This window comes from Myxocyprinus asiaticus, chromosome 22 (genome assembly GCF_019703515.2).
Source record: "Myxocyprinus asiaticus isolate MX2 ecotype Aquarium Trade chromosome 22, UBuf_Myxa_2, whole genome shotgun sequence".
NCBI lineage: Eukaryota > Metazoa > Chordata > Actinopteri > Cypriniformes > Catostomidae > Myxocyprinus > Myxocyprinus asiaticus.
Window position 1 is genome coordinate 43,731,498 of NC_059365.1, and position 22,293 is coordinate 43,753,790.

The 22,293-nt window shown below is 36.9% G+C and overlaps 1 pseudogene; it reads right to left on the reverse strand.

Moving 5' to 3' along the window:
- LOC127412651 (GPI ethanolamine phosphate transferase 2-like) overlaps positions 1 to 21,992 on the reverse strand; it is a 180,655-nt pseudogene extending 158,663 nt beyond the window's left edge.
- Between the last annotated feature and the right edge of the window lie 301 nt (positions 21,993 to 22,293).

The following is a 22,293-nucleotide window of genomic DNA, read 5'->3' on the forward strand; positions in this document are numbered from 1 at the left end:
CTGTTAAACAAGTGAAATTGTTTAACAGGTTATCAATCAGATCTTTACAAAAAAAGACTCATGAACTTTGATCATAAACAGATGCCATATAAGGGAGGCAGAATGTTAGTCTCAGTCACCATTCACTTTCATTGCACCTTTTTTCCATATAATGAAAGTGAATGGTGACTGAGAAGAACATTCTTTTGTGTTCCACAGAAGAAAAGAAAGTCATATGGTTTGAAACAACATGAGGGTGCGTAAACGATGATGGAATTTTTATTTCTGAGTGAACAATCTCTTTAAAGTATATGGCACTCACCTGCAGTATGAAGATCACGGCCATGATCATGGCCTTCTGAACCTCCAAATACTGTTTGAGAACCTTCTTGCTCATGTTGCTGAGAACCTCTGAGGTGTTTCCCTCTAAATACAGCTTCATCCAGCTCTCGTGGGATCGTTCCGCCACAAGAAACTGCTCATAACCATCCTCTGTGAAAGAGAGAAGATAGAGGAATAAATAAATAAGGGATAATGTGTTGTCATTCTCACAAAATAAATACCAGCAGGGTGATCAGACTAGTTAGAGTATAAATGGACAAATAAGTTACACACTACTAAATATTTTAGCATTGCACCATTAAAATTAGATGAAACATGAACCTACATATAAACTAAATATTTACTGAAGTCTCCAAACAGGAGTAACTGTTGAAAGCAAAAAAAAAAACAAACAAAAAAAAAAAAACTCACTGAATAACATCAATAAGCTCATGTTTTGCATGACAGACTTCAATCCTTTAGACATATATGATGATGTTGATATTGACACTTTTTTATATTTATGAGAGAACATCATGTCTTCTTAACGGCTCTTCAGAATGAATCTAAACTGTGCACTTCCTGGTGTGCGTCGCCCAGTGTCACTGGCAGGCAAAGTTTCAACACAAACAAAATATACAGGATTGTAAAATGGATATATTTCAAATTTCCCAGTCCACTGTATTAGTATTTATTTATTACCCCTTACTAATTTTAGAGACAGTTCCTGAGTATTAATATTTAGCCTATATATTTGAATGTAATATTTAGCACTGACTTAGTTACATCTAACAAGTAGTTAATAAGCCCTTAATTTGAACTTTACATACCAACATAAGTGAGACCTTACGCACAACTGGTGCAAACCTACCCAGGACAGCGACACAAACCTTTCACATTCCAAAATCCATATTACTTTCTGTCTTCTGTGGAACACAAAAGGAGACACTGAATGTTAGCCTCAGATACCATCAGGGTTGGGAGGATTACTTTTGAAATATATTTGTCACATATTCCCTGTTTTGTTTTGTTTTTTGTTTTTTGTATTGACTTTTATGTTGAAATTCTTGTTTAGTTCCTGTTTCCTGTTAGTTTGTAGTCCTTTTGTAGTTTCATTTTATGATTGGTTTTCCCCTGATTGTTTCCACAGGTGTTCCTCCTTCCCTTGTTTGCCCCCATGTATTTAAGCCCTTGTTTTCCCTGTTTCCTTTGTCAGTCTTCACATATGTTGTCATGTTCTGAACCTGGTTCCCTGTGTTTTGTTTTCATTTTTTATTCTGAGTTACTTTGTTCATCTTTCGTTTCCATTAAAAGCTGCACTTAGATCCTCCATCCTCACCTGCCTCGTTACAGTATTCCATTACAGAATACATGCTGTAAAATGTCATTTGTAACATATTTCGTTAGATTACTCAAGGTCAGTAACATATTCTAAATACTTTGGATTACTTCTTCAGCACTGGTAGATTTTTTCACTTGTCTTGACTGTAAAAACTCTGTCAGTGCAGTAAGACAAAATACACATGTTAAAAATACATTCTCTGAAAAACCTAAATATCTTATGCAGTGTTGTTTCTAAAACAAGATAAATCAAATTGATCTTGTTTTAAGGATTTTTAGATATTTTTACAGGACAACAATACAAAAATTATCAAGAATATGATAATTCTTATATTATATTTTCTTATAAGAATATTTTTGCCCTAATATCAAAGGTCTTACTAGGAAAAAAAGAAATTATGATCAACGTGAATTTTCTTGATAAAAAAATATGATCGTGTCTGGTAACGTGCATGTAAAATGACTATAAATAGCATTTTATCTTAGCGTAAAGCTGACAATTTACACAAGGTTTATTTCTATTTCTTCTGCTCCAAACTTACTTCAAACTTACTTCTCTGTCTGCTCGTATGAATGTAACACATCATAAGAAAGTGTTTCACCGCTGTTCAAATGCACTTTGAATCACATCATTTATATGTATAAATGTTTTCCATCTGAAAGGACTAAATATTAAATGAAACAAATGACAATAAAATGCAAAGTAATCTCTTCAGTAATCAAAATACTTTTTGAATGTAACTGTATTCTAATTACTAATGATTTCAATTGTAACTGTAGTGGAATACAGTTACTTATATTTTGTATTTTAAATACGTAATCCCATTACATGTATTTTGTTACTGCCCAACAATGGTTACCATTCACTTTCATTTTCTCTTTTTTTATATACAATGAAAGTCTGAGGCTGTCATTATTAGAGACAGACCAATAAATCAGTTTTACTGATTAATCGGTGCCGATATTTGCTCTTTGGAACTATCGGTTATCTGTAAAAATCTATGCTAATATTTTTATTTCATCCATATTTTTATCCTCATTTCAATGCATATTTTTTCTTATTTTGATTAAATCAAGTGTTCTAAATTGAAGTGAGAGCATGCAAAGAAAAATGTGACTATATAGAAATGTGTCCTGCAGCACATACATTGTGTCTCCAACTTTCTTATGAATAATAATAATAATAATAAAAAACCTTGCCTGGTGATATATAAAATCCTCAGTCTGGTGAATAAAGGCTATCATTTGGTAAATACTCAAACAGAGCATTCTAACTGAGCCATTATTCTCCATATTTCAAAATGAGAGTACTGAAATAAGTAGGTGTATTTCAGGCTTGTTTATAGTTAAAAGTCCTTTCTTTTTTATTTTATTTTTTTTATTACTGGGCTACAGTTGCACTATAGACTGAATCTGGATTTTTTTCCAATTTGGACTCATGTAGCCTCTGCAATTTTAAAAACTATCGGCCGATTAATTGGTTATCGGCCTATTCAACCACCTTAGTTATCAGTATCAGCAAAATCCACTGTCGGTCGACCTCTAGTCATTATGTATAACATCTTTTGTTATCAACAGACAAATATATCCATAGAGTTTGGAACAACATGAGGTTGAGTAAATGATGGCAGAATATACATTTTTGAATGAACTATTCCTTTAACCTCTTAAGCTCTGCGGATCCATTGTGCGAGGACACTACTGTGTAATAAATGTATGCATAAATTGTAAAAGTCCCTGGAAGTCCTTGGAGTCCTACAGAAATAGTCATATGTGGTTCCATCTGAAAGCTTAGAATCTGAACTTTTCACAGAAATCCATTACTTCTGCAATTATGTTAAAAGAAATAACAAGATAAGACCTGAAAAACTCATGGATCAAATGAAAGCTCTCATTCTCAGGAATTTGACTATTTGTTCTCACTATGTGGACTATGTTTATTTTGTTGCCATTACACCACAGTTTCAAATGATTATATCCACCTTTTTTACTGAATGTGGAAGTGTTCCACGATTTGACTGTTTTCAGTTTCCGGTCTCCAGTGTTTTCACTCGCATCAGTGTATATTCTTAGCAGGTAATGTAATGTTTAAGGTATTACATTTGTACAAATTGTCAAAAACATGTGACTATATATCGCTGATAATATACAGAGTCAAGATGACCATTTTTGAATGACAGTGCCTCACGTGAGTGTGTAGATGTCATGAAGCGATGGTCCGAGGCTAGTTACGTTGATATCATTAACTACTTTGAGTTGTAATGACAAACAACAACAGCACAAATTAATTTTTACTCCAAAAAAACATAAATGGTTTTTGATCTCCATCTGGATCGCTTGTTTTGATAGTTTTTAAAGTGTGTCTCGAGACCAGAAACAGAAAACAGGCAACTAGAATCATCATGGCGCCACCCAGTGGTTGCTCAGGAAAACTGTAGAAATGACCTCTGAAAAACAACAAAGACAAACGTCTCATGTCTGCTCCAATCACCGCTTCTGTAAGTCCCAAGTAGCCAAAAACTCTATATCAGCTCCTAGCTTGGGCCTTTTTCTTCAAAATGAGCCATTTTCTACTTGCCTGTGAGCTTTCTCGGGTAATTAATCCAAATTCATGTCTCCAGAATAAAACATTTAGTCCAGAAGAAACAGCATGATAAACAAATCAACAACATGTTCATATAGGCTGAGATATTCAACAAAACAGGATGGATGGATGGATGGATGGATTGGATTGGATGGAGGGGTTGATGGATGGAAGGATGGGATTGGATGGATGGCTGTATTGGATTTCACAAAATAGACTGAATGTCTATGGACAAGCTCATGGTGAGTGTTCAGCTGCTTTAGAACACAACCTGCATTTCAGATCTGTATTGTGCTGGAAGGTGATAGGGGAACATTTATTCTTCCTAGTACTTGCTGCCATCTAGATGAATGAAATAGCACTTTTTGCTGGGACAGAGAGCAAACAGAGCCTGAATCACAGGCATTCAAAGACGGAATAAATAAGTAAATAAAAAAGAGATGAACATCTATCACTGAAACAGACACATGATTATTATGCAACACCTTCCTCATGGAATCTTCATAACACTTCTCTGATTTTTATTTTATTATCTATCTGGACTATCACTTTTAAATATCTATTTTTATTACATGGCTCTCTGGAATACTTGATTCTGATTGGTCATCATGGTATTTTGTGTTTAACTATTTTTGTATAATGAGCGCTAAACTGTATGTTTAACCGTTGTCCCAGGTAACTGTGACAGTGTTTGTATTTTACAGTAGATAGCCCTCACAGCAGGATCTCAGTGACTGAACAGGCACGTCTGCCTGATACACCCCAGTGCATCACCAAAGGAACTTCTGTCTCTCTATCGCTCTTATTTCTGTATCTCTGCCTGTCTCTAAGCTCTGATTCTGCACTGAATCGATGATATGCTATCTGATAATATCCAATTCTGTTAAAGCCAATGTCACACAACAATAGATTCTCAGTCAAGGATGAGCTAGTCTTGTGAAAAATGATGACTCTCAAGGCACTATTTTGGGGTTCCTCAGATGCCTTTTAATTCTCTGGCCACATTCACAGAGTCCGTGTTTGTGATTGACAATCACATTTTCTTGAGGTGTGAGTCTCAAATTGTAATGTTTATTACAGTTGCAGCTTGAATACTGTGTAGGAATAAATAACCAAAGTCAAGACCCTTGTCTATAGAGTGCAACAGTGCACAACTAACAACTAAATCCCATAAAGCATTGTGAATGAAGTAATCAAATGAAAAACTATGAAAAATTACTATGAAAAAACTATGAAAAGTATAGAATCAATATATTTTACATTTATTGCAAAATATTCAGATATGTACAAATATATAAGTAGTTTGAGAGTTTAGGGAAACCGACTTGATTGCGCCATTCACAGTGTGTCATGGGAGTGGTCGATTGCTGTAGAGCTCTTTTGGCACTCGTTTTTATCTTTTTATTAATTGACTGTAATATTTAACAAATAAATATTAATGAAATAAAGCTCTGATATTGTAATAACTTTGCAAAATCAGTACTTACCATCATCTTTCATGTGGACACCCTACTTCCAATGTCACAACATCAGCAACTTGGGTATCTGGAATTCAGTTTCCCACTGGAAAACACGACTTCGCTTGGTCATTCATGTGCTTGGAACTCGTAATTACAATATTTCCAATTCCACTTGAAGGCCACATTTGAGACTCCTGTGCCACTAGTGGTGCAGAAATTACACACTTCACCTTTAAAGACCCAGTGAAAACAAAATGAAAGTTTTGCTGCTTTCAGTCCATATCTATTAGCTTTTAGCTAGTGTACTTCTAAACGATGACAAAGTTCGTTTTCAGAAGATATAAGCATTTAAAATCAGCATTGTCTCTCTTCCTGCTTAAAAGATTAAGGGACATCCATGATGTTACATAGAGGTTGAGAAACCTTGTCCTATCAAATACTTTCTAGAAGAATGCACCCTCCCCCTACAACTAATGTTCTAACTGGTGTTGATCATGCCTTCACAGGGCACTTCGAAGGGAGCACAATCCATGATGTAGGGTTGCTCCAAACAAAATGTCCAATAAGAATCACTCAAAAAGTTAGTTATGACTGACCGTTATCACATTTCAGCCAACTGGAGCTCTCACAGTGGAGGGTTATTGTCTCTGAAAGGGAACAGGGCATAAGGATGATCACTTTTGAATGGGACGTGATGCAACAACAAGGCAGCTGGATGCAAGGAATGTTGCTGGAGTTTATTTATATTTTTAGTGCAGCCAAAGGTTTCTTAGGATGTACAGCTTGAGTAAGTGTTCTTTATTTTTTGTGCTTAAAGTATTGTGCTTTAAAACATGGATATATTAACTTTTACTGGCTTGTTTCTCGTTCATCTGCACTGGACTTGCACAATGGCTCAAGCTTTGTTGTAAGCAAAGACCTCAGTGTGCTGTGTGCGTTTGTGGGCTAGTTATGGATTAATGTTGTCAGTTAGATCATTGTTCGGTTCTCAAGTCTTTGGAAAAGCTGGCCAGAATTGAGAACACTTCTCAAGTTTTCCCTGAATGCGGCTCTGACATAAGCAGTATGGTGGAAAGTGGTGTGTGTGCCTGTAAACTAAGGCCTATTGGCTATTTTAAAAAATGGGACAAGTCATTCGACATGTCCCGCCCCCACTTTCTGTTCCAGTAGGAAATACATCAGAACACCAAATCGAATCGTGCTCGTCAAGGCACTTCACAGGGACTTTAAATATGTACTGTACATATACCGCCACTTCACCTATTATATTCAATGTACTATGATTTGGAATGCATTAATTCTAATACTGAATGCTATCTAGACTGGATTTTATGTGAATTAGGATGCAATTTTCCACATACTCCTTCAGGCTTAGTGAATCTGTGCATTCTTTAATATTCCTTTCTTAGCCTGGTTTTCCTGAGGCTTTATGTAGCATTGTTAATCTGTGTCTCTCTTGGTGAACATTAGAGATTTTAGAGTGATAAACCGAGACATGACTTGCTGTGAAGATTGTGTAAAGTATGAGGGCAAGTGATGAATGGGACAATTACTGTGAGTTAGCGGCTAAAATAAAACATTAACATGAATATGTTCTCTTATGAATGAATTCATTTTGCTGGCACATAAAATCCATTCTCATAATTCAAATAATCAAGTCTATGATTAATCAATTCTACAATTACACTGCATTAGATAATGAATCCATGTCAACTGCAGTACATTATGACAGTGAAACATAGCATTATTACTGTAGTAATTGCTAATAGCCATGCTTATTAGAGCAATAATATTCATAATCCCATCACAGTCATATAGAATCCATGGCCTTTCAGTATGTGTTCTGAAAAAAGGCTTTTTCTCTCTGACACACGGCAGTGTCTGATCATTAATGAAAGTGTCACGGTCCTGTTACTCTGTCAGTCTGGGTTTTTGTCTGACAGGACCGTGGCATTATCGTCCCATGTCTGTCTTGTGTTTCATTGGTTTCGGTTTAATTCCCTGCCGTGCGCTCTTCAGTCTGTCTTGTTTCATGTCAGAAGCATGGTGTCTGGATCCTGACTTTCTGTCTGGTTCGGTTTCGGTCTGTGTCAGGATCCAGACACTCATGCTCCATGTTTCTGTCTGTTATTGTCGTGAGTGCATCGTGCTTAAGTCATCTTGGCGGCATGCACTCGCGTCAGTAGTTTTTATCTGTCTTGCAAACACGGGTGAACCTTGCGTTGCGCTAGCGATGCGATGCGGGGCACAACCTGTCTTGTGTTTCATGTCCGGAGCACAGTGTCTGGATCTGTTTGACTTCCCTGTCTGATTCAGTTTCGGTCTGTGTCAGGATCCGGACACTCATGCTCCATGTTCTGTGTCTGTCTCTCGCGACTGCAGATTCACTCGCTCGCTTTTCACTGCGTGCCCGGGTCACGAGCTGTCTTCACGTTGTGCTAAGGTTCGGTCACTTTGTACAGAAACTTCAGGTTTGTGTGTGGACGAACTCTCGCAAAGGTGTCCTGTCTTGTTTTTGTCACCTGTTGCGTGCATCGCGTGGCGTTTGCCTCACGACGTATGCTCAGTTTTCGTTTAGTGTGAGAGTGCATGGCATCGCTTTGTTTGGCGTTGCTACACATTCTCTCATCTTGTTTGTCGGTTGGCATGAGCGTATATTGCCTTATTGTCTTGGCGATGTATGCTCATGCCATTCAGGTGTTTTGTTGTCTTGTGAGAGCACGTGGCTTTGTTTTGTTTCTGTATCACTGCGTGTCTCTCTGTCTTACGTCATACCCTGCCTCCTTGTTTGCCCATAATTAGTTCATTAGTCACACCTGCCCTGTCTTGTTAACCTGTTGATTTCTCTCCTTATTAGTTTATTAGTCACACCTGCCCTGTCTTGTTAACCTGTTGATTTCTCTTCCTATTTTAGTCTCCTTGTGTGTGCTGTCCAGTGCCAGTTCATCTTGTGTGCTCGTTTATTCCAGTTGGTCTTGCCTGTCGGTTCCCTTTCTCGTTTTTATCCTGTTATTCCCTGTCAGTCCGGTCGGTTCTATTCCCTGCTGTCCTCTGCCCCAGTCCTGGTTTATTAGTTTTCACCTATGGGGTTGTTTGCGTTTGTTTTTTCACCCTTGTGGAAGTTTTATGTTGGACTTTTTGTTATTTTAATTTTTTTGTATTAAATAAACCATTATTTTTCACTCTGCATTTGGGTCCTGAGCCTCTCTGATCATGACAGAAAGTTTAATTACGAGCAATGAACACAGAGCAGGAGTGTTTGGGAAAAGCCTAATGGGGTGGCTGGTGGCTTCAGCCTCTCTCTGGGTCTGAAATAATGCTGATTATTACTGCTGATATATCAATGAGCAATGCTACTAAACAATATTTACTGTCTAACATAAGAGAGAGAAAACAAGGATGGATGGATGAATGGATGGTCAGACAGATTGGATAGGGGGTTCAATTGATGAATGGATGGATTGAATGCATGGATGGACTGGTCTGGACTGGATTGGATGGAGGGGTTGATGGATGCATGGATGGATTGGATTGATGGAGGGGTTGATGGATTGGTGGATTGATGGATTGGATGGAGGGGTTGATGGATGAATGGATGCATTGAATGGATGGATTGGATTGGATTGATGGGTGGATGGATGAATGGATGTTCATAACTTCAAATATCCACCTGAATTTGTACACCATATGGGCACCTTTGCCAAACTAATCCACATGTCACATTTGTTTTTGGATGATTAGATCAACCCATCCATCAATCCAATCCATCCATCCATTCATTCATATATTCATGTATCCATCCATCACTGTCTGTACTCCCATTGGTAACTGCCACATTGCATCACTGCTCATTTGCATCTGCAACAGATTTGTCATTTATGTCACTGAAAATCACCAATTCTCATTGAAAATAAATGACTTTCGCTTTGTCGCTGCAAATGGCTGTCAGTGTAAACACCCCCTTAAGCCCTCAGTGTTGTGCTGCGGTGCTAGGAGGTACCAATTAAAATTCAGGCAATCAATCAAGGATTTTGTTCCACCTCTGGAACACTTCCAATGTTACCCTTTTCAGACATGCACACACACACACACACACACACACACTACATTCAAACACTCAAACTTCATAGAGTTTTGTGTGTATCAGGGACAGATCAGACTAGTGATGACTCATACTCAGAAACAGACGGAGAGCAGCAGAGCTCTTCAAACACACCGCGACATGTAGCTGGACCTGTGTGTGTGTGTGTGTGTGTGGGGGGGGGGGTTTGGGTGGTTTATGAGGACATTTCTAGTGTCCCCATAATTTAAATCACTTAAAAAAAAAAACATACTAAACAATATTTTATTAAAGATGTAAAAATGCAGAAAGTTTTTTTGAGGGTTAGGTTTAGGGGTAGGGTTAGAGTTAGGGGATAGAATCTATAGTTTGTACAGTATAAAAATCATTATGTCTATGGAGAGCTCTCATAATGATAGATGCACCAACATGCGTGTGTGTGTGTGTGTGTGTGCTGAGAGGTTTGTCTACAGAGGGCATTGTCTCTGCATCTGGTCAGTGCAGTACTCACAATGATCCTGTCATAATGATGGATGTCTTCTCACACACCACATCATCCTTTGGACATCTTCCTCAGGTTCTATTAGAAAATTTTTCAATAAACTTTTACATTAATTTAAATGTTGTAATTTGTGCTGATGAGTGTGAGGTGAAGTTCATGTCTTCAGCATTATCAACGCAAACATCTCCCTCCCTGACTCATTTAATTGTACTGTCAAAAGTTAACAATAGTTAAGACATTCATAACATATTGCAAAAAAAAAAAAAAAAAAAAAAAGGAAAATGTTATATTTATATATAACAAATAACGAATCAAATATATGTGACAGTTAATAGTCAACCGATATGGTTTTATTAATGGCTGATGGCGATATCTAGAGAGCAGGGTGGCTGATAGGCCGATATTATGCCGATGTATCACACAATTTAATATATTAGTAAATGGCATATACACAAATTGGTAAAAAATAAATATATACATTTTTATTTAGCATTTTATTTACTCAAATTTTCACAAAACTTTAACCTTGCATAAAAATAATTGTTTTTGGCTTCCCATTTTAGTAAACTTTGCACAAAGAAATTGTAATACATTAGAAAGAAGGAAATAACAGCAGTGCACACAGTAGAGAAGCAACCATGGAGGGTATGTTCGCATTAAAAATGCAATTTTCCTCACAAAAAGTGCACAATGACATTTACTTACAGCACACGTGAAGTGCATTTATTCTGAAGTTGCTCTATCACTCATGTGGATCCAGTGAGAGCAGCAATCTACTGACCGCCTCCAGTTTACTCGACTCGGTTCACCAGCCTGGAGTGTTACGGACTGACCATCATGCAACATTAGTGAGTCAGAGGAAAAGAGTTTTGGTCCAGACTGATATAATACCCACGTCAGAAGGAGATAAATGAGCGCTCTGCAGGAAGAAAACACTTTTTGTGCAGTTTGTGGATTAAATCTATGTAAACATGATATCCACATATTTGCAGATGGTATGATAGAACTTTTATTGATATTTTCCTTTCTATCATAAGACAAGACAGTTATCAATTACAGGGAACTGTTGAGAAGAGAAAAAGAGAAAGAATGAAACATGCAAGCACTTTAATCATTATGAGCTCATACTTGTCTGTCGTGGCTCTGATATGCGGGACCATTTAAATGAGACTGTTGCACACTGGTCTATTATTGTGGGAACACGATGGCACTTAACAACAAAACAAACAGTGATTGGTCATTTGCATGTCTCACACGGCTCCTTTATGTGCAAGCAGCTGATTCTTGGCACCGTCATAGCTTAAGAAAATCGGCCGATATATTGGTTGATCACTGGACATAGACCTCTAACAATATGTTACACTATATGACCAAAAGTATGAGGGCTAACAAACCCTATGTGCTTGAACATCTATTGAACAATTTCAAAACCAATGGAATTAATAGGGTGTTGGTCCTCTTTGCTGCTATATCAGCTTTTCTTGAGAGCGTGTCAGTAGAACACTGTCTTACATCTGGTTCTGAAGCTGAAACAATCTCAGCCTAAACCATCTGATGTATATTACACAAGACGTGACTGAAATCAGTCCACCGGTTTAAAAAAAAAAAAAAAGAAAAGTTTACAAGATACCAGGTTGTGGCAATGAGCATTTCTGAGGAAGAACTGGTTGCTGGATTTGCCAGTTGTTTTTTTTGTGAATTTCTAAAAATGTCTCTGTATTCTCTTTACAGCCTTTCATGGAGATTGGTAACTTTTTCAATAGTGTCAGAACAATCTTTTGCAGAGTGGTCTATTAATGTAGCATCATTGATTTTAGATTAACACTGGGTCCTAACCAGGTATGATATGATTGCAAGTTGCCGGTCTATCGTGAACATTAAATTGCAATCAAAACTTATCTTGTTTAATAGAACACAACAGTGCCTGCCCAATTTTGCAGCCGTCTTCGTCTTCCCAAAGTGTTTTTCCCATTCATTTCCCACAGGGAAATAATGTCTTCATAAAAGATTGGACCATGAACAAAACCAACAAGATCCCAGGTGAATCACAATATTACAAACTTCGATTTGAAGTAGTATTTGAAAAATCAAACAAAAAGACATGGACTGTGTACATAACATCTTTAGTGAGGGAATGAACCACAATCCCATGAAGCACTGCGAATTATGTAATTGATTTAAAAGGATGAGGGTCGCTACCCCCCCAGTAATCTCCCTGGTGGTACCTCCTCTCATGCCTCTATTCAAACACAGAATCTGGAGCTGGGAGGAGTACACTCTTAAGCTGCCCACACAGGAATGCTACTTCCTCAACCAGGCCCTACAGTCGGAGTGGGCAAATAGGGGACACCTCTCTGGGCCAGCTCACCTCACATGGGTTCCACCTCAATGTTTTATTGTAAAATATTCAGATGTATAGAAATACAAGTAGTAGAAAAGGAAGTCCCACCTTAAAAGGTAAAAGAGCCGATAACCCTTTAGATACAGATGTCGCCTGTCAATTAACTCCAAATCCTGCATGCACATTAGCTAGACCAGCAGAAAAAAAAAAAAAAGAGATTGTGTTTTTAAACGTGATCTAAGGTAAAGAAGCACAATGATTAAAACCATTGTTGTCAGATTTTACTGCTGGTTTGAAACATGTTCTTCGATCGTAATCTTGACCAACCCTTTTGGAGATTTTGGTCTTTCCCTATTCAAGTAGTCAGGGGCTGTACCTTTATGCCACTTGTATCCATACAAAACAGCTGCCCAGGAACGTTACAAATATGGCCGCCGATTGGACTGACTTACCTTAAAAAAGGACTTTGGTGGCAAAGTCATTTGGTTGCAATTTTCTGATTAGATGATTGTTTCCCTTAGGATCATGGGTACTGTAGTTGTGGCGAAAACGCCAGGGCAGTTGTGTTAACATCCATGTGCAGTTTAATAAATGTAAGAACAGTACAACAGAAGTTGTAAATAAAGGGATAAACAACAAAACAGGCAAGGGTCTGGTACACAGGAGACAGTCCAAGAAAAGCAAGCCAAATAAATCCAAGAGACAGAGGAGTAATCCAATAAACAGGCAAAAGGTCCAAAAACTCACAAGCAGGCAGGAGTCCAAAAAAAAAAAAAAAAAACAACAAAAAAAAAACCCAGGAATGGTAATAATGCTCAGAACTGCAGAACAAGACTTTGTACTGAATGCAGGTAAACAGAGAACTTAAATAGTCTGGGATAATATGAAACAGGTGAGTGAGTAATCAGTCTGAGCGGGAGATTATGTGAAATGTAGTTCGTGAAGGGAAAGTTAGAATTCTGGAGATGGAGACCTCTGGCGGCGCTCTGGAGAGATAGCAGACGCTGCAGGTGTAACAGTAGTTCTTCAACAGGAATTATGTTTTTAAAGAATTTTTAAACAATTAAGTTGAATTATTGTGGACTGATGTCTTCAACTGAAGAATTTACCATTGATTAACAATCTTGCTACCCTAACCCTGTCAGGATCCTGCCATCTCTGTCTGGTCTTTTTATTACACTTTAATGTCAGGATCCTGACATCCGTGTTCTATGTTGTTATTTGACTTTCTATTTGTGTTTTGGTCTCACCCATGTGTTTCTCTGCCTGTTTCTGTTCTCTGTCTCGTTCCCTTGCTCCGCCCCCTCGTTTCCCTGATTACAAGTTCATTTTCCCCACCTGCCCTCCTTGTTTGCACTCCTTATTTCTTCCCTTTTCCAAGTGTCTCGTGCTCCTGCTCACGGTCTGTTATTCTATTGGTCTGTTTTCTTGATGAAAACACATGTTACATGAGTCCTTAACTAATCAACACTAAATGCACTTTTTAAAAAAATATATACATATATATGTATGTATATATATATATATGTGTGTGTGTGTGTGTGTGTGTGTCTCTTTCTTCTGTGCAAGCATCTTTACTACTCTAGCCACTGTGAGAACTTGGCAGTGCAATACTGAAAATATTGTTGACATTTTGCTTGTTTTGTTCCTCATTTGTAAGTCGCTTTGGATAAAAGTGTCTGCTAAATGTCTGTCTGTGTCCTGCAAGATGACTACAAGGCACGGCCACTAAGTAACATGCCCTTCAAATAACCGGCAAAATGCTGAAGTATTGCAACAGTTGGATGTCACATTCATACACTGTGTTTGCTCTGTTTATTTGGAGTCCAAAAGCAACCTTACATCTATACTTGTCCCTATACTCAAATCAAACCCTAATGACAAAGATTCAAAAATGAAATTTAGTAAAATTATTAAATATACAGCAACTTAAAAGTTCTATTTAATACAATCAAATCGCTGTATCACTAGGTGGCGACAGTGACAAGAAACATGATGAAAATGACAAGGAGATGCTGAGCTAAAAGGTTAACCCTTTAGCTTGTGAACTGGAGAAGACAGAACAGAGACATTCAATTTCACCATTTATATCTTTGGTATAATAATATGATATGTGACATATGATTCAAAATGTATTCTTTGTCATATTTACATAGTTAAGACAACATGAATCATGCAGTAATTGCATTGGATTTTAAAAGTTCTTCAGCCAATAGAATCACTTTGTGATCCAAGGTGGGGGTTACTTGTGTAGTGATCCTTATCATCTTGCTGGATGCAGACAGATACACTCGCAAACTTTAGATGAAAAAGCGAACTGAAAAAGCTTGTCTTACATGCTGGCCACCAAACCGCTTCCTGTCTTAGTAGTATGATCTTGCCAACTTTATCCCAATAGTCAAAAATCTGGCTATGTGAAAGCTGAAATTTTGTTTTTCATTCACTATAATGAAAGAATAAGATTTCTCTCTCTCTCTCTCTCGCTCTCTCTCTCTCTCTCTCTTTCACTCACACACACACACACTGCAAAGGACGTTACACACTTTGACAAGCAGAACAAGATACAAGAACACGGAGCACTGACACAATTTCACACCTGCTCCATGCACGTACACAGGCAAAGAGAAAACCAGTTAACTCACTGACTATTCTACATTCTAATGATGCCATATTTTTACTTTATACAAAAGTTCTTTTATAGTCAAGTATAATAGGTCATTATTTTAGATCCACACCTATATGGATTTAAGTCTTCCAAAGATCCAGTAATGTCTGTGTACATGAAACTGTGCTGTTATGCTGGGAATTCTGTCAGTATTCATGGTCTTGTACAAAGCAGTAAAAATGCAAAGAATCAAACTAAATTGGGTTAAAGACTAAATGGAATTTGTGTGCGTGTGTGTGTGTGTGTGTGTGTGTGTGTGTGTGTGTGTGTGCACACTACTGTACATCCGATTAATCTAAATCCATGTGTTGTGTAGCCAGATATCATCATAAATTCTGGTCATAGTGACCTTGTTTTACCGAGACCCTTAGAGGACAGGTAGGGAATTTATTTTTCTGAAATAGTTTTGTATTCCTCACAAATAAATATTGTGTTCCCTCACAATAGTTTGCGTTCCCTTGAAATAGTCAAATAGTGTGTAAGGGAATGCAATATCATGGCTTAAATATGGTTAGTGTAAAAAAAAAAAAACATGGTAAATTTTGTGGATGTTGTTTTACTACAAATACTAAGCATGTCCTGATACCATTTTTGTTTTTAGAACAAGTACCAATACTTCCTTTTTGGTATTTACTGATACCTCGTTTTTCTGAATTTCATATAAACAATTTATTTTAATTCAAAATAGTGTGTAAATAAATGAATTCAGTAAAATAAAAATAACATAAAAAAATTTAAATTAATTTTCAACATAATATTGTATTATTTTTATCAAATGAAGTGCTTTTATACAGAACCTCACAGCACAATTCAAAATACAACAGTTATTTTTGTCAAAAAAAAAGTGCTGCATAAAAGAGCATTACAGATGTATGATTGCTTAAATATAATTCAATTAGTGTTGATTTATTATTAGTAGTAGTAGTAGCAGTAGTACTAGTAATACAGTGAATATTACACAACTAAGCAGTAGTGATATATTTCTGCCATACTTTATTCATTTTAAATTTAGCTTTTATTTGCTTATTAGCTTTTCTGTGTGTTTTTGACCATAGCTTCTCAGCTCCGAAAAAGCAGTTTGCTACATTACCCAGTGTGATTATTAAAACACAAAAGGCTGCTATTTCATTAAATAAATATGTAGTCTGTATGTCCCTCACGCTACAAAGTTAATCAGTGCTCTGCTCACTGTCATCACAAGGAGCTATAAAAGGTATGAGCAGCCCATGTTAATACAACACCACACATTCACTCTGAAGAGCGCAGCACATGCAAACTCTATATTTATCTCATTAAATTGCCACTTTTGCGGTTTAATAATCACACTAGGACATAATGTGATTTCAATTTGTGTGCTGAATGTTTACGGAATGACGTCAGATGGTATCGTTTTTTGGTATTGGAACATTTTTATGAACATGAGCACAAGAACGAGTGTGGTATCAGACCCGATTTCTATACCAGTATCGGTAACGGGACATCCCTAAATACCATAGTCAAATAATGTTTACTGTGGTAAAACCATGGTTCATTTTTGTAAGGGATGAATAAAGCTATGCGAGGGTACCTAAAAAAATAAATTATTATTTTTTTTTTTTTGTGAGGGAACTGTTTCAGAAAATAAATTCCCTCACTGTCCTCTCCGCAAGGGGCTCTGTGTTGTTCAAAAATTATATATGCACTGTTTATATATATATAAATAGCAATTTAAAAAGCCACAGGTGTGGGAATTAACCTTTAATTGCCCTTTAAACCTGTGTGTGTCACCTTGTGTGTCTGTAACAAGGCCAAACATTCAAGGGTATATAAACTTTTGATCAGGTCCATTTGGTTGATTTCTGTTACCATTATGATTTAAAAAGGAGCCAAACAACTATGTGATAATAAATGGCTTCATATGATCACTATTCTTAAATAAAAGACCAGTCAGTCCTATTTTCAAAATCAATGCCAAAATTTCACAGTTTCTGCCAGGGTATATATATATACACACACACACACACACACACACACACACACACAGTGCATTCAGAAAGTATTCAGACCCCTTCATTTAATTCATAATTTATGTTGCAGCCTTATGCTAAATTATTTTTTCTCATCAATCTACATTCCATACCCCATAATTACAAAGTAAAAAGCAGATTTTTGATAACTTTGCACATTTATTAAAAAGATAAAACTGAAATATCATATTGACATAAGTATTCAGACCCTTTGCAATGACACTTGAAATTTAGGTAAGCTGTATCCCATTTGTCTGGAACATCTTTGAGATGTTTCAAAACTTTGACTGGAGTCCACCTGTGGCAAATTCAATTGATTGGACATGATTTGGAAAGGCACACACCTGTCTATATAAGGTCTCACAGCTGAAAATGCATATCAGAGCAAAAACCAAGCCATGAGGTCAAAGGAACTGCCTGCAGAGCTCAGAAACACGATTGTGTCGAGGCACAGATCTGGGGAAGGCTAGAAAATGTTTCTGGCTGCATTGAAGGTTCCCAAGAGCACAGTGGCCTCCATAATTCTTAAATGGAAGAAGTCAGGACTCTTCCTAGAGCTGACCGCCTGGTCAAACTGAGCAATCGAAGAGAAGGGCTTGGCAAGAGAGGTGAACAAGAACCTGATGGTCACTCTGTTTGCGCTCCAGAGATCATGTGTGGAGATGGGAGAAACTTGCAGAAGGACAACCATCGCTGCAACACTCCACCGATCTGGGCTTTATGGCAGAGTGGCCAGACGGAAGCATCTGCTCAGTGCAAGACACAAAAAAGCACCTAAAGAACTCTCAGACTGTGAGAAACAAGATTCTCTGGTCTGATGAAATGAAGATTGAACTGTTTCGCCTCAATTCCAAGTGTCATATCTAGAGGAAACCAGGCACCGCTCATCACCTGCGCAATACCATCCCAACGGTGAAGCATGGTGGTGGTAGCATCATGCTGTGGTGGTGTTTTTTGGTGCCAGGGACTGGGGGACTGGTCAGGTTTGAAGGAAAGCCGAATGCAGAAAAATACAGAGATATCCTTAATGAAAACCTGGTTCAGAGCACTCAGGACCTCAGACTGGGCCAAAGGTTCACCTTCCAACAGGACAATGACCCTAAGCACACAGACAAGACAATGCAAGAGTGGCTACGGGACAATTCTGTGAATGTCCTTGAGTGGCCCAGCCAGCGCCCGGTCTTGAACCCAATTGAACATCTCTGGAGAGACCTGAAAATGTCTGTTCACCGATGGTCCCCATCCAACCTGCCAGAGCTTGAGAGGATCTGCAGAGAAAAATGGCAGAATATCCCCAAATCCAGGTGTGCAAAGCTTGTCGCATCATAACCAAAAAGACTTGAAGCTGTAATCGCTGCCAAAGGTCAGTGTGATTTCAGTTTTTTCTTTTCAATAAATTTGCAAAATTATCAAAAATCTGTTTTTGGCTTTGTCATTATGGGGTATGGAGTGTAGATTGATGTGAATTTTTTTTTTTTTTTTTTTTTTTTTTAAAGCATTTTAGCATAAGGCTGCAACATAAAATGTGAAAAAAAGGGGTCTGAATACTTTCTGAATGAACTAATATAACAGAATACATGTGACGGGATTATGTATTTAAAATACAAAATATAAGTAACTGTATTCCACTACAGTTACAATTGAAATCATTAGTAATTAGAATACAGTTACATTCAAAAAGTATTTTGATTACTGAAGAGATTACTTTGCATTTTATTGTCATTTGTTTCATTTAATATTTAGTCCTTTCAGATGGAAAACATTTATACATATAAATGATGTGATCCAAAGTGCATTTGAACAGCGGTGAAACACTTTCTTATGATGTTACATTCATACGAGCAGACAGAGAAGTAAGTTTGAAGTAAGTTTGGAGCAGAAAAAAATAGAAATAAACCTTGTGTAAATTGTCAGCTTTATGCTAAGCTAAAATGCTATTTATAGACATTTTACATGCACATGTTACCAGACACGATCATATTTTTTTTTTATTAAGAAAATTCATGTTGGATCATAATTTCTTTTTTTCTAGTAAGATCTTTGATATTAGGGCAAAAATCATATTCTTGATAATCATTTTTTTATTGTTTTCCTTTCACAATATCTAAAAATCCTTAAAACAAGATCAATTTGATTGATCTTGTTTTAGAAACAACACTGCATAAGATATTTAGGTTTTTCAGAGAATGTATTTTTAACGTGTATTTTGTCTTACTGTACTGACAGAGTTTTTATAGTCAAAACAAGTGAAAAAATCTACCAGTGCTGAAGAAGTAATCCAAAGTATTTAGAATATGTTACTGACCTTGAGTAATCTAATGGAATATGTTACAAATTACATTTTACAGCATGTATTCTGTAATCTGTAGTGGAATACATTTCAAAAGTAACCCTCCCAACCCTGTATGGAGCAGGATCTATATCTAATAGATATATATATATATATATATATTAGTATATTATTTATTTATTTATTTATTTTTTGCCTATTCTACTCAAATCTGTTTAGTTCTTTGAAGTCTTAATATAAAAAAAAATGCATGATACTGATTTTAACAAACGTGATTAAAATCCGATTAAAATCAGATTTGTATTTGTGTGTCTCAGTCTGAATGGTCAGATCAGATTTCATCTGGTTTTTCATAATTCATTGTGCAACAAGTTGTTTCGTCTCATGTTGTGACAGGAAGAAATATTTCATACAAATGTCATGGGGCAGCCAAAGCAGTGCAAACCTCTTTTACGATAATACAGTCAGTTGATTGTCTATTTAAAGAAATGGGCTTAGGTGCAAAAACCCAGACCAGTTGCAAGCAACTACAACGCGATAGCCATGAAACCTCATGAAAACATAATCTATGGCAAAACATCAATTGCTAAAGTTTCACGTGCAAGTTTTCATCATTACTATAACTACTAATCTGAACGTGCTAGCAAAAGCAACTTAAGTATCAAGACTTTAGTTTACAATAGTTTTTTAGGCAATAGTTATCAACTGCTATATGCACATGTGTTATTAGCAGGTGAACTCACCCTTGTGGAAGGTGGGGAAACTGTCTTGTAGGAGGCAGCTGTGCTGGTGTCCGTTGAGTTGGTGAAGGCAGAGCTTTGAGAGATATCTCCTCCTATGACACTTTCGGCTCACATGTCGACTAGCTTGCTCTTCAGGACTTATACCCTTAAACAAGCTTGTAAATGTAGTTGGTTATGTAATGCAAACGTTACATCGTATCGCCTTATAAATCATGAGCTAAAATAAAAGTGTTTAGATGTCATAAGATAGCATTGTGTGAGGTACAGGGTGAAAAGTAAGTGTTTCAGAACTGATAATATGTTGTTTTACTTGTGATTTGTGTGAAAGTGAATACAAGTAATTGTTGCTGTAGCACCTTTAGTGTTCATTTCACTAGTAAACTGCTGCGATATGTACAATGTAAAAATAATTCAGCAGAAGTGTAAGTATAGTAATATGGATCCTAGGGTCGGACAAGTGAAAAGCTGAAAAAAGTAGTCTCAATATGACAGGTGATTGGAGAGGAGGGGTTGAAAAGGTAAGGTACATTTGTGATGTCAGTTGAAAAGGGAAAGTTGTTCGACAGTGGAGTAAGATATTACATTTTGATGAAAGATTATGAAGACAAGCATTTGTTTCCTTAAAATAATGCATACTGTATCTATCTATCTATCCTTGAATATCATAAATTGAACTACTTATTTTTCTGTTAAGTACTTCTGACACTCAAAATGAAAGCTGAAGTATGTAATTTATGCAGTATTAGCACAAAGTGAACTGCAAAAATAAACATTGTTTTCAAATAGCTCTTTGATTACACTCCCATCTGCTGATGATCAAACAAACAGATAGTCCCACCCCAAACTCACGCCATTGGCTGAGTAAATGTTGTTGTGTCTGGCAGGATGGATTGCTCAAAACAAGCACAGAACAGAGACACAGTGTTTACAGGTTTTGAGAAAATGGCTTACTTATAGTTGTCTCTGCATTTAAAGGAATGTTCCAGGTTTAAAACAAGTTAAACTCGTTAATGTAACCTTGTGCTCTCTAGCGACATCTGTGGTTGAAATATAAAATTACAAGCAATTTACGGAAGCATATATTACGTCAGTCGTGTTTCGACACTACTGCTCTGGTGGATGAATCTCATGATTTGAGGTTACCTGGACATCGTCTGTGTGATCATGACTGGAGCTGGAGTCATAATGTGCTATTGAAAATGTGTTGATATAATTATGTTATACAATTAAACATTTAAAAATGAAATATTACTTGAAGATAAACAACACTCTTATTTACATATTTTGAATGAATGATTTGTACACTTTTCTGACACTCAAAGCGCTTTTACAAAGAGAACAGGGGACTCTCCTGAATAACCACCAGTTACCAGTATATTTTAATATGATTATTCAAGCATTTTATCGACTATTAATGTTTGTATTGTATTGTATTGTATTATCAATTAAAGAGGTGAAACTCGTGATACTGCTGATTCGAGGTCAATGCATGACTTTTTTTACATTATTAACAAAGCTGCCAAGTCTCACACTTTGACCGTGAGACTCACGCATATCAACCAGTTCACACACTCACACGCCACACCTCGTATTTCTCACGCTGAGAATCCCCAAAAAGTTAAATTGCTTCTTCTTTTTTTTCTACGTATACATTTCCTCTTCACTTGCGCTTGCTTGGTGCTGGGAGATCCTTTCCGCATGCAACGTTACGTGAACGCTCGTGTGCAACATCCTACATGTTACAGGTAGTTGGAGTGGAGTCGAAGCAGGAAGAATAACTGGAATAACGGTGCAACATTCCCGCCTTGAAAAGGCTGTTTAAAAGGGGCTACTGTGAGCTGAATACTGTCTTTCAACTGAAGCGGAAGGTCAAACGGTAGGTAACCACCTAATTATTTATCATTCAAATTACATGAAAGGTGTAAAAATTTGCGTCTCATTCCCGATTGCGTTGCTATTGTTTTGTGAAGGTTCTGTTGCACGGTTTATGAAATATTCAAC